Genomic DNA, 16,006 nt, shown 5'->3' with positions numbered 1-16,006 from the left:
GGACCGGGTAAGTCATCGTTTGTCCTGTCAACGGCCTGTGTGCAGATGCGGAAAGAAAAAGTGGATCTCCATGCACGGACAGGAAACTGATCTGAGATAAACAGGCCAAAGAAAACCCCAGCTCACGAATTCACACACACACGCCACCAGCGTGTGAACAGAGGGGGTATACAGGCGCACACTGGCGTGTGGAGAGAAAATGTCTGTGGGCCCCCCCAAAGAAACGGGGAACCCCGGGGCTGGGCACAGTGGCTCACGCCTGTAATCCCAGCATTTTGGGAGGCCGAGGCGGGCAGATCACAAAGTCAGGAGTTCGAGACCAGCCTGACCAACATGGTGAAACCCTGTCTCTACTAAAAACACAAAAATTAGCCGAGTATGGTGGCGGGTGCCTGATATCCCAGCTACTCTGGAGGCTGAGACAGGAGAATCGTCTGAACCTGGGAGGCAGAGGTTGCAGTGAGCCAAGATCACGCCACTGCACTCCGGCTGTTGGCAGGCAGGGGAGAGAGGGAGATGTGCTTCACAGGCTGTTTTTGTAGCACATGGCATGTGTCCCTTAGTAAGAAAGATTAGTTCGAATGAAACAAAATGCAACTAACAAAATGGTAAAGTTAGAGGAGCTCACGAAGTAAGCCAGCGTCACCTCCATCCCACGGTCACAGTGTAGACCAGAGTTTAGGCCGTCACCCAGTCAGGACTGAGAATAAATGAGCACATTGCCCCAGATGCCTCCTGGGACAGGGAAGGGACATTTCTTCTGGCAGCAACAAGGACCTGAGTCCCATCCAGACTCTGATTTAACCTCCCAGTGTCACCAGGGGAGGAAGATCGCAGACCTGCGGGGTGCTCCCCAGCACAGCTGCTGCCACAGGAGCCCAGACCTCTGCCAGAAGCTCTCACCCTGCGAGCATACACACTCCCCCACAGTCAGCTCAGCCTCCCATGGTCAGCGTGCGGTCAGTTCCATAGCCAGCAGGTGAATTTGCCTTGTTGCCTGTAGAAGGGGCTGGGAGCCCTGAGCTGATGCAGACCTCAGAGCCCCAGGAAGCAGGGACATGCTGGGAGAAGGGCTGGAGGGCGTGGCTAACACAAGGGCTCACCTGAGGAAGGAGGTCACCTTTGTCAGAGAGGACAGGGAAGGAGGCCACCAGTGTTGAGAGGGGAAGGGACATCACCAGTGTCCAAGGGGCTGGGGGTTATAATGGGCCAGGCCCCTCAGACCCAGGGAAGGGTTACACTCCCACCTTTCCCACCTAAGGCACCCCATGCACGCCACCAGCTGTCCCAAGGAGGCCCAGGATGGTCTGCTCTGAATCCAGGCTCTGCAGCGCTCAGCCTGGACAAGAGTCATATGAGGCAGCACCTGAGAGCCCGAGGCCCCACATGGCAGTGACCTCTGTGCCCCCAGTGACAGGTGGCCTGCCTGGCAGCCTCTAGAGCTTCCACAGGGTCTGGCTTCCAAAGGGCTGCACCTGTCTCTAGCCCAGGGCCTTTGAGTAAGCCACCCAGCCCCTTGGAGCCTCGGTTTCCACATCTGTTAAAAAAAAAAAAAAAAGATACCATGATAATCATCCCTGATAGGTAAGGTTGAGAGGAGGACTCAATGTGGTCATAAATTCTGGAAAGGCCAGTGCAGTGACTCATACCTGTAATTGTAATGCTTTGGGATGCCAAGGCTAGAGGATCACTTGATCCCAAGAGTTTGAGACCAGCCTGGGCAACATAGAGAGACTCCACCTCTACAAAAAAAAAATGGTTGAAAATTACACAGGCATGGTGGTGCATGCTACTTAAGAGTCTGAGACAGGAGGATCACTTGAGCCTAGGAGGTCAAGACTGCAGTGAGCTATGATTTGCAACTGTACTCCAGCCTGGGCTACAGAGAGAGACCCTGTCTCTAAAAATAATTAAAATGGAAACAATCTGGAACAAAGATAAACATCCACGATACACAGTTTATTAATCGTTTATGTTATCATCCATGTAAAATAATATTATCTGTGTGTCTAGACTTTATAGTCACTGATTAACATACCATGCCAGTACGGGTAACTTTTGGTAAAAATTCCTATTATAATAATTTCTATTATATAAGCAATAGAATAATTATGATGGGGTAAACGTTGGTCACTGTCTGTGCAGGGCCAGGAACTATCCTAAGGCATTGTCCTATTTTACCTTCACAATAAATCTATGAGCTAGAGATCATTCAGTTTTATATCCATTTTACAGATGAATAAACTGAGGATCAAAGCCCTGAGCCATTTTGTTGTTGGTCTCAGAGCTGGGAAATGCTGTGGCAGGGCAGGACCTTGAGCACCCTGACTCCAGAGACCCCTCTCACCTTCCAAAGCTGCATCGAGGGGACCCAAAGCAGAACATGGAAGGATGGGACACCAAAACAAGAGGATAAACTAGGCTTGCCCCAGGTGGGTTGGGGCACAAGGCCATTGTCTCCAGGCATTACTAATAGAGTGCTGAGATGGTTAGGCTTTGTGTCCCCACCCAAATCTCATCTTGAATTATAATCCCCATAATCCCCATGTGTCAAGAGAAAGACCATGTGGAGGTGATTGGATCAGGGAGGTGGTTTCCCCCATGCTGTCCTCGTGATGTTGAGTGAGTTCTCGTGAGATTTGATGGTTTTATAAGGGGCTCTTCCCCCTTCGCCCTGCACTTCTCCTTCCTGCTGCCTTGTGAAGAAGGTGCCTTGCCTCCCCTTCACCTTCTGCCATGATTGTAAGTTTCCTGAGGCTTCCGCAACCATGCTGAACTGTGAGTCAATTAAACTTCTTTCCTTTATAAATCATCCAGTCTTGGGCAGTTCTTTTTTGTTTAATTGGGGGCACTTCTTTGTAGCAGTATGAAAATGGACTAACACAGTGTTAACTGTGCTAGGTGCTGTGTCCACAGATGCTCCACAAAGCAGCCCCAGGGGGAAAGACAAGCCCAGGAATGTCTTGTTTGACATTCTGGGCTCTGCAAACCATTAAGGAAGCTACAGCAATGGCATCCTCCACCATGTTTTTGGGGTGACCCCAGCACCTAGTGCCTGGTACCCAGTGGGAGCCCAGGAAATGTGTGGAATCAGGGCAGCTGCAGAACACCGATCAACCACAGATCCTCCTGGTCACCCTCTCCAAGGCCACGGGAGGCAGAGGGATGTACTGGGGTCCTTCTCTCCTCAGAGACAGTGCATTCCATGTTCTCATCCTCTCCTTTCCTTCCTCCACCTACAGACGCCAGATGGGAGCAAGACTGTGACTCCACATGGCCCTGGGGGAGCCGGCTGTCCTGAGTGTTCTTGGCATAAGGGGAAGGATGGGCTGGGTCTCCCCAAGCCTCCAAGCTCAGCTGAAGATGAAGACGAAGATCCCCAGGGATGAGCAGAGGAGACGAGGATGGAGCATAATCATTGCTTTATTTATATCTCACCTCCTTCACAAAGAATCAGCAGCAGTCACCAGAAACACACGCACAGCTGTAGGATAAAGGGAGTGTCTGGAGGGATCTGGAAAAAGTAGGGTCTGCTCAGGGCCACAGCATCAAGCAGTTAGGGGATCCCCACGACAGACACCACATGGGCTCCAGAGAAGGGTATTTGCGTGCCCTGAGCTTCCTAGCAGCCAAGGCAAAAAGGAGCAGCACATAAAATAAACTACAGATCAGACCCTGAACCCAACTCTGTTTGCCACCTGCTTCATTACAACCCTGCTCCGGCACCAGCATCCCTGCCCCAGCAACTGGTCTTCCTGTGATCCGATGTCTTAGAAATAGAGCTCTAACCCTATCACTTCCTGCTCACTCCCCTGTCTCATTTAGGACAAAATCCAAGTTAATCACTAAACTTGTGCAGCTGTCTGTGCTCTGCTGCCCCTCCCCCTTATTATCATCCTTATTGTGTGTTAGTGCTTGCCACATGCCATGGAAGCCAATGTGATGTAGCTGTGAAGAACACAGCGGCCGGGACCAGGCACCCCAGGCTCCCCTCCTGGCTCTGCCACTTACTAACAGGAGGTTGAAGCACTGACCCCACTCCCCACTCCCTGCATTCCCCTTGCCAGGGCCTTGCTTGGAGGTATGGTTGCTACTTCTTGCTGTGGCTCTGTGACTGCTTCCACTGGTGGAAGGTGGGCAGGAGGGGCAGTGGCTTCTCCTCCCTACCACCATCTCTGCCAGGACCACTGTCACCATCTTCACTATTTTAATCAGCTGCCTCCCCCCACTTCTGCCCTAGTGGCTGGAGTAGATTCTGGGGTTCCCACCCCGTCTCTGACACACAATGGTCCTCACAGCAGAGCTGAGGGCTGGGAAGGGAGCACTTTGGCCACAGAGAAGACTGCACTCCTCCCTCCCTTTAAGAATTCACTCACTCACTCACTCACTCACTCATTCACTTACTCACCCACTCATTCACTCACTCACTCATTCATTCACTCACTCATTCACTCACTCATTTACTCACTCACTCATTCACTCACTCACTCACTCATTCACTCATTCATTCACTCATTCACTCACTCACTCATTCACTTACTCACCCACTCATTCACTCACTCACTCATTCATTCACTCACTCATTCACTCACTCACTCATTCACTCACTCATTTACTCACTCACTCATTCACTCACTCACTCACTCATTCACTCATTCATTCACTCATTCACTCACTCACTCATTCATTCACTCATTCACTCACTCACTCATTCACTCATTCACTCACTCATTCACTCATTCACTCATTCACTCACTCATTCACTCACTCACTCACTCAAACTTTCAACAAATACATACTGACACCAACCATGTGCCATGTATCCTAATAGGCACAGGGTGTGCAGAGGTGAACAAAAGAGACAATGCCTGCCTTTGTGGGGCTGTACTCGCCTGTGGGAGATGAACAATGAATAAAGGTGTGAATTTAAACAGTCCTGGCTCACCCCATGTGGGATAGCACTCATCACTATTTCTTGCCTTACTCTTTATTTCCTCATCACAGGTATCAGCTGGTGTGCATGCACACATACACACACACACACGCACACACACACATGCACATGCACGCACACACTTATTTGTTTGCCTGTTTGTAGTTGTCTCCACTCCTCCTGCCCATGCCCTGAGCTGAAGCTCCTGACTGCAGGCCCTGGACGGATGTTTGCAGCTGTATCTCCAGTGCCAACAACAGCTCAGGCATGTGCCAGGGGGACACAGAGAGCCCTGAACCAGGATCCCTACAGACGCAAGGAAGGACAGGACCCAGGGCCTGCTCGGGGAGCCTCGAGGGCAGGTGCCGACTGACCCACTGTGACAGGGAGTGCCCCCGAGGGCCGCCCCAGTGGGGAACAGGACGGGGGCTGTGATGGGAAAGGGGCAGGCTGTCCCAGACAGGAGGGAACAGTGGCTGAGAGGCATGGATATGCTGGGGAGGCAGGCAGGGTCATAGTCAGGGACTTGAACCTGATTCAGAGTTCAGCAGGGAGCCACTAGAGGGTCTTCAGCTCAAAAGACAAAAGACCCTTTGCTCCTAAACCAAAAATCCAATGCATTGACCAGGACAGATGCCTTAGTCCGAGCAGCTCCTGAAGGGGCTCAGGTGTCATCCGAGGAGTGAAGACCCCATGCCCAGGGGCCTGGGGTAGAGGCTGCGCTGCTCTGCATCCCCCTTGGGAGGAAGTTCCCTCTCCCCTCTGTCTTCCCTGGGGTGGCTCAAGCCCAGGACTGTGCCAGGGGAGGGCTTGTGAGAGCTATGACTCTCTGCCCAAGAAGAGAAACTTCAAAAAAGTGCTGCTCGGAGGAGAAAACTACTTACAAACACCCCGGGGCAGAAGACATGAGCGCATCACTGAGGTGTACAGAGGGGCAGGTGTGGTCATCCACGGCACGGTGTGGCCCACGGATGCTGGTGGGCAGGTGTGCACAGAGCGGGTAGGTGTGTACCTCTGAGGGTGGGCGGGTGAACACCTGCAGAGCCAGTGTGCATGGGCATGGGTGGGTGTGCACCTGCATGGGTGGGATGCCATCTGTGGGTGGGTGCATGTGGCCCATGCACACCTGTCCACAGAGGGAAGGGACAAATGGGGAACATCTCCCCCTACTCCAGGAATTCTCTCGGCGTCTCTCCCTGCAGTTCCTGAGGAACTGCCTTCTCACACTGGGGAGACTCTGGAAGGTGCAAACACATTAGCAGCCACCGCCCAGCCTCTGAATAACAGCAGTGCCAAGTTCCACTGCACCTCTGCCACCTCTGAGGCATTAGAGGTTAATTAATGGGAAGTGTTTCCCACACCTGGCATCTGTGTGAGGAAGTGCCACACACAGCCTCGGTTCTCAGATGATGGATGGGGCAGCTGGACCTGCCTTGCTGATATCACACACTTGCAACTCAAGGGGCAGGCTCCAGCCTCTTTGGCAACTCCAGCCAGCCCTCTCCCAGGCCTCAGGCTCACAGTAGCTGGTATACTTGTCCCTGGGTAACTGACTCCATCCCTTTCCCCCATCAACAGCCACACAGAGCTACGAGGCAAGAACTGTTCTAGGAATGACGGAGCTTACAGGCTAATTTCCATGCCTGGCACAGGGCCAATCCCTCTATTCACATTTCCTTCCATCCTAGCTCTGATCACTCTCAAATTGTGTCCTGGGATTCACTGTTCATTGACTGTCATCTGCATTTCCCACGGGAACAAACATAAGCTCCACGACAACGAGAACCGTCACTCTCGTGTTTGTTGCTGAGTCTCTGGCGTCTTTGCTGGTTCCTGGCACCCGGGGGTGCTCAAATAAACACCTGCTCGACCTGTGAATCCGGAGTGCAGGGCTGCGAAATGCTGGAGCCAGGGTCTGCTCCTCGTCCGTCTGACTTTGATGTCCACCCTTTAGTGACATCAGGTATTTTTTCATCCTCATCTTTTATCCACTAAGATATCTTATCTTATCCTTCCACTTCACAGAATTCCCCAAAAACATATTGGAAGGAAGGCCCCATATCTGTGGGGGAGTGAGGTCAGGTACCCAGTGCCGTGTGCTGCACGGCTGACTTCTTAGAGAAGAAAGGTGCCATCTCTATCAGACAATATTAGAAAATGATTTTTTCCTTGTTTGTTTCATTCGTTCACTCACAAACCCATTCATCACATCGGCCTGCTGTGTGTCAGGACTGCTCTGAGTTTCGACAGAGCAGTAAATTGCATCAACATGCCCGCTGTTTCCCGCTGCATGAAGCTCATGTATTTACGGAGGAGAAAAGAAGAAACACAGAAAGTGTAAGGCAGCCTCATAACGTGACATGAGCCACAAGAGAAGCAAAGAAGAAGCTGAGATATGGCCTCTATTTCTTCTCTGAGCCCTTACCTGTATCACCAATACATAGTGGCCATTGTCTTTGAACAAAGCACAGCGTTAGGCCTGAGGGACAAGGTGGTGCTAGGCACCCTCTCTCCCGGGGGACTCAGTGACCACAGAGAAAACTAAGGTGCGTGGAACCACCAGGAAGAATCGAGAAAGAGGATTATAACAGCAGAGGAAGCAACTTTTCCTGCTTGAGGGTGGGATAACTCTAAGAAGGCTACTAGAAGCTAGAGGAGATAGTGGGTAGTGATAATTGAGTTGGTATTGGAGGTTGAGTAGGATTTTAGTAAAAAGTGCAAATTCATAAATGCATGGCAGTACATGGTGTTTGGGGAACGGGGGGTCATTTGGGGAAGCTAGGTCTGAGGTCCCCAGTCTCTAAGGCTCAGAAACCCAGTGAAATTTCCACATATAAAACTGGGATCCACACAGATATGCTAATGTCCATTATGCCAATCATGATGAATACACACACACGCACACACACACACTACACAAAGCAATCATCTATGAGCATCACCACTTACTATACATAATAAGAAAAATATAGTCTCAAAAAAAAAAAAAAAACAAAAACAGAATTTTTAGGCCTGGGCACAGTGGCTTGAGAAGCCAATGCAGGAGGGCTGCTTGAGGGCATGAGTTCAAGCCCAGCCTGGGCAACATAGTGAGACCCTGTCTCTATAAAAACTAAGCAAATAATTTGCTGGGTATGGTTATGCACACCTGTAGTCCTAGCAACTCAGGAGGCTCAGGCAGGAGGATTGCTTAAGCTCAGGAGTTTCAGGTTACAGTGAACTACGATTGCACCACTGTGCTCCAGCCTGGGCAACAGAGCAAGACCCTGTCTCTTAAAAAAAAATTAATTGACTATACATTGTAAACGAAAAACTAACTGCATCGTTCTTAGTGTTCTTAATTTGCTGGCATGGGTATGTGCACTGGAACTTGAGAACCCTTAGGCTGGAGCTTGCGGTCTATGGAACAGAGTTGACAGAGGTGAGCTTGGGAAGGCATGTGGGGACCTGACCAAGAAGAGCTGTGTGTGGCTATGATAAGAGTCCTGGGGGCAATGTGGAGTCACTGAGGGACCTGGAGCAAGTTCAGCCTTGTGAAAAGACCACATGGAATCTCGGTGAGGATGGCAGACTGTAGGGGGAACAAGGCTGAAGGCAGGAAGGCAGGGCATGGGGGCACCCAAACATATGGAAGAGCCAAGGAATATGAAGGTTTGTTTTTGTCATCACTGTCATCAGCAACGGCAGCATCTACTGAGCATTTGCTGTGCAACAGGCTCAGTGCTGAGCACCTGGCATGAATTTGCTCATTGTATTCCATCATAACCCTAGCAAGCAGAGAACTATTTTCATCACCTACATTACAGATGAGGACAATGAAGGCACACAGATGTGAAATAATTTCCCCAGGCACATGCTAGTTAGTGACAGAGTGGGGCTTAGAACTCAGGTCATCTGCTGTAAGAGATCTTAACCCCACAGACTCTTTGACAACTCCGCCCCTCTCCCAGTCCTATGCTAGATGACACAGAGCAGATGATAACACTGCTGTCTAAGATCTGGGAGGAGGAAGGAGAAACAGGGCTAGGAAGAAGTTAACCATTAAAGCAACATACAATAACCTCACATGGAAGCACTGAGCACTGAAAAACCAATTGCTTGTGGCCAGGCTGCAAGAGATGTGGCTTGACAGCCATCTACAGAAAAAGTGCTGGGCATTTTCAGAGAGTGACCACCAGAATGGAACTGAACCTCCAAAATCAAGTTTTAAAAATAGATTTCAATCTCCCAAATGTAAAAGTTCTTGGTTTGACCTCCTCCACCCCTAGAAAATTCCTAAGTAATGACTGAAGAGCATGATATTTTGGGTGTGCTGATCAATAAAAACAAAACAAGGGTCACACCATCCAAGGACAAAGTGAGACCATTTGACATGTCCTATAGTCACACTGCTTATAATGGAGGAATAAACTGCTTCTGGTGTTGGGTGGAGGGCAGAGAGGGATGCAAAAAAAAGGAGTGAATTTATTCAAAAAAAGAGAAGAAAATACTGCTAAATGCCCATGGCTGTATTCCCTAAACCTTCTAGGCTTTTTCCTACAGCCCTGCAAGTTCATTCATCAGAATCTGTAATCTGATTACAGCCCTTTTTTGATGGAATAACTGCTGACTTTTCCAGTATGGGGGAAACAGAGACCTCAATAATTGCACAGTGCAATTCCTAGACTTAGGGCCCGCTCCCTCCTTTGGCACCTAGCACAGTGCCCGGCAGGTAGGTTGAATGAATGAGTGAGTAAGTGAATAAATGAATGAATGGGTTGATCCCATGGTACAAAAATGGAAGCAGAATCAAATGCAGGCCAATGATTATTAGCAATGACCTGGAGCTGTCCTACTGCCTCCTGACAGTGGAAGGTAACTACAGTTCCCGAGCCACCTCCAGACCTCATGTTGGCCATGGCTTCTTCTAGCTGCCCCCTCAGCAGCCCTTAACTCAAAGGACATCTCCTTTCTCTCCTTTGCTGGTTAGTGGAGGTGCTAAGAAGCACGGAGAAGAAAAGACAAAAGCCTGGCTAAGCTTCAGAGTGAACAACTGGCCCCTGGAAAACTGTGAATTGAATAAATACTTAAATTTAGGATAACTTATATTTTAATGCCCAAAGGGAGGCCACCAAAATATTTCGCATGTTCATTCCAGGCAAACAACCCTAACAGGCAGGGCCTATGTTTTCAGCTCTACTTTACGTTTAAAGAGTAGAGGTTCGGGGCAGGAAAGCATTCGTTCAAGGTCACACAGCTGGTAAATGGCAGGTCTGTCCAGGTTCTCTGATCTTCAATTTACCATCTAGGCATGATACCAGTGTTTCCCAGAGTGTTTTCCATGGAACTCTAGCATAGGGAGATGCTGGGAGGATTAAAGTAGTTGGAAAATGCTGTCTGTACTAAAAGCCTCTTCGTGAGAGCCCCAATCCATATTAGCATAGTATAGGCTCTGAGAAGTCCTGCAGGAAGAAATCGTATTCAGTTGTTTAGCTAGATTTTCCTAAACAGATCTATCAGACAACCCCTATTTACACCTTGCCGCCTAGACTGCAATAACCCCACAAAAGCTATCAAATAGTTTGAGCACTAAACCCAGGACTAAGCACTTTGAATGTATTCCTGCTAAATAGTGTTAATAATTTATTTGTTGACTATACAAGTATTTTTTCCACTATCTGTATTCTAAAGATAACAGGATTCTCTAAGATCTAGGCAGAAGTTGGGCCTCAAAATTTCCCAAGTCACTAAGCTTCTTCTAGCTGTCTAAGGCACCCTGCACAACAATGATGCTGAAATTAAGACTACATAAATGGGCATCACTGATGCCTCTGACACCAGTGGAAAAATCAAGACATTATTAAAGTGGCTTCTTTTCTTTCTCATATGTATTGTGGAAAAAACAGCACATCTAACTAGAAAGCCCATCTGTTTAGTATCAACCCCATAGCTCTGCCAATGGTCGCTGGTGCCTGCCAGACATATGGTCAGTTTTCCAAGTGAAATTCAGCTCAAATCTGTAAATCAAGTGGATCTGAAAATGCTCTATAGAATTTGGCAGCACAAATTCAAACACGAAGAGGATGGGGAAGGAGAAAGGTGGAATCTGGAAAATTGGTTTTGTTGTTGTCATCATTGTGATTATTTTTTGTTATGTGGCTTAGTAGGATGCGTCTGCATTTGCAATGAACAAACTCTTCTAAAAATTCTTGTACAAGAAGCCCACCTTTATCGTTGCAAAGGCTAAACGCTACTTTTAGAAACTTCTTCCTAGAGATTATATTTTACAGAAAAGAGGGAAAATAAGCATTTCAGAGAAAGGATGAAAAGTGAAATAACACATCAGGGGACTTTAGTATGTAGAAATTTAGAGAAATAATATCACACAATATCTTCAAAGTCTGAGTTCCAACCCTGACTTTCTAAACCTAAAGCATAAGGTGAGTTTCTCATATATAATATCAGCAAAAGCTTAAAGAAAAACAAAAGTCAATTTTGAAAATGTGTATACTTTAGCATTTTTCAGAGGAATTAAACACATTTAAGTGCTAGGAAGACTTTACGCCAACAGATTTGCGTTTTGAAAATGTATCCTTCACTCACTTTGCTTAAGTCAGGAATTGGCAAATGTCTTCTGTAAGGGGCCAAATAATAAAACTCTGAGGCTTTGCGGGCCGCACAGTCTCTGCTGCCACCACTCAGCTCTGCTGCTGTAGTGTGAAGCAGCCACAGATGAGACATAAATTAATGCGCATGGCTATGTTGCCATAAAATTTTATTTGCAAAAACTAGTAGCAAGTGAATTTGGTTTGTGGGTTTGACAGTTCCTGCCTTAAGTGATCCTTTAAGAAATGTCTTCTGGGAAAAAATACTACTGGGTGCCCCAAGAAGAAAAAGGGAGAGAAGAAATGGTTTTGGATCCTGATCTCTTATCTTCATTTCACTTCCAGCCCCTGGGGGGCAGTCCAGCATCACTTTCACCTGTACAACTCTGCAGCCTCTGCCCTGGTTTCCCATTTCAAGTCCTGCCTACCCCACAAGCAAGCAAGCAAACAGGGCCCTGTATTGCTCACCCTCATGACATCACAGTGGCTCTTAGGATGAAATATAAAACCCCCACTGGAACCTCAGACCTCCATTTCTTAAGCTTTTCTACCACCATGCCCCTCCTCACTCATTAAGTGCTTTTCCCCCATAGGGCTGCCTCCTGTGCCATTCCCTCTGGAGGCAACACTTTTCTCTGATGAACTCCTACTCATCCCTCATGGTCTCATCCTTCCTACCTGCCTGTTAGGTTTCCTGTTATTTTTCCACCATGGCCTTCAGCATAATTTTTAATGAGCTCTTGATGTATGTGTTCATTAGTTTTATGTCCATCCTGGCTACTTGACCATGAGAGCAGAGACCAAGTGTGACCTATACAGCAGCCTCTGCAGGCCCTGAAACAGAGCCCAGGAGGGCCTAGCCAGGGCTCAGCAAGTATATGAGAACCAAAAGGAGATGGGCTGAAGATCCTTCTATGCTCTAGTGCACAGGCCCTACCTGTGCAAAGCAATCTAGGCCCATCTGAAGCTTAAAATCCTGCAGAACAGAGCATGCTTCTGAAGATTTACCAGGTCCGGGTCCAACATGAATTCAATGACTTTCCCGGCCACACTGAAGAGGACTTTCACCCGAGAGCCAAGGACATCATGCTTGAATATCTGGAACTGTCTGCATTTCTGATGTCATCAGGGCTGCTCACGTCACCACAGGCCCCTGCCCAGGCCTGGTTCCTCTGGTGATTGTCGTGGAAGTGACCGAGCAAGATGGAACCATTCCCACAAACCAGCAAGTCATGCAGTGCAGGCATTCTGGGAGCAGCTGCCAGCAGGTGGCAGAGCCAGTCCCTCTGGGACCCTCCTCCTGAGATGGCACCATCTGTGGGCATCCTTAAAGGTCACTCATGGCTGTTGAGGTACCACTTTCTCTGTGTCCCACATGGAGGGCCAGCCTGGCTAGCAGATGCATCCCTAACTCCCCTGGCTCTGGCCCACTGCTCTTCATCATCCTGGGACACTAAGGTGTCTCTGGTCTCCAGTGAGTGATCTGGGCCATGCAGTTTCTTTGCCTACTGCCCCCTCACTCTGCACATTGCACTGGATCACTGGTGCTCTGGTCTACCTTTACTTTTCTGAGCATCTACTCTGGGCCTGAGACCCAGTGCCTGCCCTCACAGTCCTGAGACCTGGGAGCAGGGACAGCCAGTGAACGGTCAGTCAGGACAATGTGACTTTGCTACATCTGCCCTGCCCTGACTCCCCTGGCACAGGTCTCCCTCATCACTCCCAGGCTCCCGTAATGCCCCGCCTTCGGGTCACATCGTATACACCCCTGACCCTACCTTACCCTGCCTCAATCCCTCCAGTGACTTCCACAGGAGTTAGGCCTCCCTTTGCCCCTCAAAGCCCGGTGACCTCTCCCTATGAGCAGCTCCAACCTCATAGTTCTCTGCAGCTTCCCCAAGCTCATCCCACCTCCGGACCCTAGTAAGCAGCCCCTCAACGGAGGCTGTCCTCCACCTTTGCAAAGCTGCCTCCATATCACTTGGGTTTCATTGCAAATATCTCCTCCTGGTCCATCAGAGCAACAGTGAGATAGCCAAGCACCCTCCCACCCAACCCAAAATTCTCTGCATGGCACACTCCCTCGACGGCGCTGTTATTTCAGCTGACTTGGTGTTGTCGGTCCCTCCCCACTGGAGTGACCTTGTCTATAACAGGCACCCAAAATACTTTGGAAGGAATCAGGGAATGAATTAATGAATGGAAGAGGCATGACAGAGATTAAGACAAGGTTCTGTGGTCAGAAAAAGGAATGGCCTCCAGACTCAGGTAAGACTCTTTGTGGAAAAGAGATGACAGCTGAGGTCAGTTTTGAACAAATCAATAGGAGTTAAGAAAGCTATAATAATAGTAATAACAAAAGGTAATCGTCCATTGTATGGAAATTGTTAACCCATCGATCTGTCGATGGCCATTTAGGTTGTCTCCACATACCGGCTGTTGTGAACAACAGTGCTGCTACTGAACATTCATGTGCAGGTGTTTTTTTCCCCTAATGCCTGTTTTCAATTATTTTAGTTAGATACCTAGAAGTGGAGCTGCTAGCTCATACGTAATCCTATATTTCACATTCTGAGGAACCACCCAATTGTTTTCCACAATGACTGGACCACGTTACGCTCGTACCAGGAAGAAAGCACCAACACCCACTGTAGCATGCATGAACCCAAGATCGCGGTGCTAAATGAAAGGAGCCAGTCACAAAAGACCACTCGACAAGGCAGACTGGTGGCTGCCAGGGGATAGCGGAGGGCAGGATGGGCATGGGATCTCCTTCGGGTGTGATATGAAAATGTTTGGGAACTAGACACATGTGGCAGATGCCAATATCGTGAATGTACTAAACGCCACTGAATTGTACACTTTAAAAGGGTTAATTTTGTGTTACATGAATTTTACCTCAACAACAATAATAACAACAAAATAAACAAAATCCCCTATCCATTGGGTATTTGATGCCAGATGATTTTGTGCTGGGCCCTTTTCATGTCTCATTGCATGTCATCATCACACCACTAAGGAGGCAGGCATTGCAACTACAGTATTCTTGATCCGAAATGCTTGGGACCAGAAGTGTTTCGGATTTCAGATTTCTTCTGATTTGGGAATATTTGCATTACCAGGTGAGCATCCAAAAATTTGAAATCCAAAATGTTCTGATGAGTATTTTCTTTGAGCATCATGTCAGCACTCAAAAAGTTTCAAATTTCAGAGCATTTCAGACTTAAAGTGTTTGAATTAGGTTATTCAGCTTTGTAAGTACCTCATTTAACAGGTGAGAAAAGCAAGGCTCAGAGGGAGAGGTGACTTGCCCAAGGTCACATGGCATCAAGTGGCACAGTCAGGCCTCAAACCCAGGGACCGCGAATTCTCAAGATTCAAACCTGTCCAACAGAGCCACTTCTCCTCCAGGAGACAGAAAGTCTCTGAGGGTCAAGAACGGCACCTCTGACAACCCAATAAGTCCCTCATTCTTCCTCTAAGCTGTGGCACGGTGGCGCTAACTACAGTCCTTATACATGACTGGCACTTTTACATCAGGCAGAAAGTATGACCTAAAGCAAAAACAGCCCAAATGTCCATCAGCTGACACATGGACACATCAAGTATGGTCTATCCAGACCATGGAACATTCCATAGTCATAAAAGGGAATGAGGCCTGGACACCTGCTATAGCACGGAGGGACCCTGATAACATCATGCCACCCGGGAGAAGCCGGCCACAAAAGTCCATATAGCGTCCATACAGCATATGATTCCATTTACATGAAACGTTCAGCACAGACCAGTTCATAGAGATGGAAAGTAGATGCGTAGTTATCGGGGGCTTGGAGGAGGGGAGAATGAGGAGTTCTCACAATTTTCTTGTAGGTGATGAAGAGGTTCTGGAATTAGACAGCAGTGATGGTTTTGCAGCAATGTGACTGCACTCACCGTGCAGAGCACTGAATTCTACTCTTTAGTTATTTAAATTAAGAATTTAATCAAAAACACTGTAAAATGAAAAGACAAAACACAGTGCAGGAAAAGATGTTTCTAACATATTTAAGGGACATAGTTCAGTTTCTAGAATATCAGAAGAACTCCCACAAATGAACAAAGTCAAATAACCCAATGGAAAATATGCAAAGTCCTGGAACACCTTCCAAAAGGAGGTATCGAAACCGTCAACAGCATATAAAAAAGATGTTCCCCCTAATTAATATTCAGGAAAATGCAAATTATATCTAGCATGATTGGCACACATGAATCGTACCCTTTAAAATGGTTGAAATGGTAAATCTGATGTTACATGTAGTTTAGTGCAAAGAAAAACACAAAAAGCACGTCCTCATCCTGTGGAACTCCCTGCCAAGTCAAGAAGCTGGGGCTGGACCAACACAGCCAACCTATAAGAGCAGGGGTTTCCGGGGAGGCAGGAGGAGAAAACAGTTCTGCGTTTTTCCGTTTGCCTGTATCTTGAGTCTGGCTTGACCTGGTGCTAAGGAGG

At 48.1% G+C, this 16,006-nt stretch overlaps 1 protein-coding gene across 12 annotated transcripts in view; it reads right to left on the bottom strand.

The window, feature by feature from the left end:
* Window positions 1-16,006, bottom strand: part of PHACTR3 (phosphatase and actin regulator 3) — a 271,374-nt gene that overhangs the window by 105,650 nt on the left and 149,718 nt on the right. The window lies entirely within an intron of this gene.

This window comes from Macaca mulatta, chromosome 10 (assembly GCF_049350105.2).
Source record: "Macaca mulatta isolate MMU2019108-1 chromosome 10, T2T-MMU8v2.0, whole genome shotgun sequence".
Lineage (NCBI taxonomy): Eukaryota > Metazoa > Chordata > Mammalia > Primates > Cercopithecidae > Macaca > Macaca mulatta.
The sequence above is the reverse complement of the archived record's forward strand: the minus strand, read 5'-3'. Positions and strand labels throughout refer to the sequence as shown.